General features: G+C 49.1%; 1 protein-coding gene across 1 annotated transcript in view; it reads right to left on the bottom strand.

Moving 5' to 3' along the window:
• The window catches only part of TOMM40 (translocase of outer mitochondrial membrane 40), a 13,381-nt gene that overhangs the window by 9,982 nt on the left and 3,073 nt on the right, over positions 1-326 (bottom strand). The window lies entirely within an intron of this gene.

The raw sequence follows: 326 nt of genomic DNA, 5'->3' as shown, positions 1-326 counted from the left end.
AAAAAAAAAAAGACTTTGCTGACTGGCTGGGCTTGCTGGCTCACGCTGTAATCCCAGCACTTTGGGAGGCTGAGGTGGGTGGATCCCTTGAGATCAGGAGTTCAAGACCAGCCTGACCAGTATGGTGAAACCCTGTCTCTACTAAAAATACAAAAATTAGCCAGGCGTGGCAGCGTATGCCTGTAATCCCAGCTACTCGGGAGGCTGAGGCAGGAGAACTGCAGGAACCCAGGAGATGGAGGTTGCAGCGAGCCAAGATCACGCCACTGCACTCCAACCTGGGTAACAAAGCAAGACTCCATCTCAAAAAAAAAAAAAAAAAAAAA

Source organism: Hylobates moloch, unplaced genomic scaffold (genome assembly GCF_009828535.3).
Source record: "Hylobates moloch isolate HMO894 unplaced genomic scaffold, HMol_V3 SCAFFOLD_15, whole genome shotgun sequence".
In the NCBI taxonomy this organism is placed as follows: Eukaryota; Metazoa; Chordata; class Mammalia; order Primates; family Hylobatidae; genus Hylobates; species Hylobates moloch.
The sequence above is the reverse complement of the archived record's forward strand: the minus strand, read 5'-3'. Positions and strand labels throughout refer to the sequence as shown.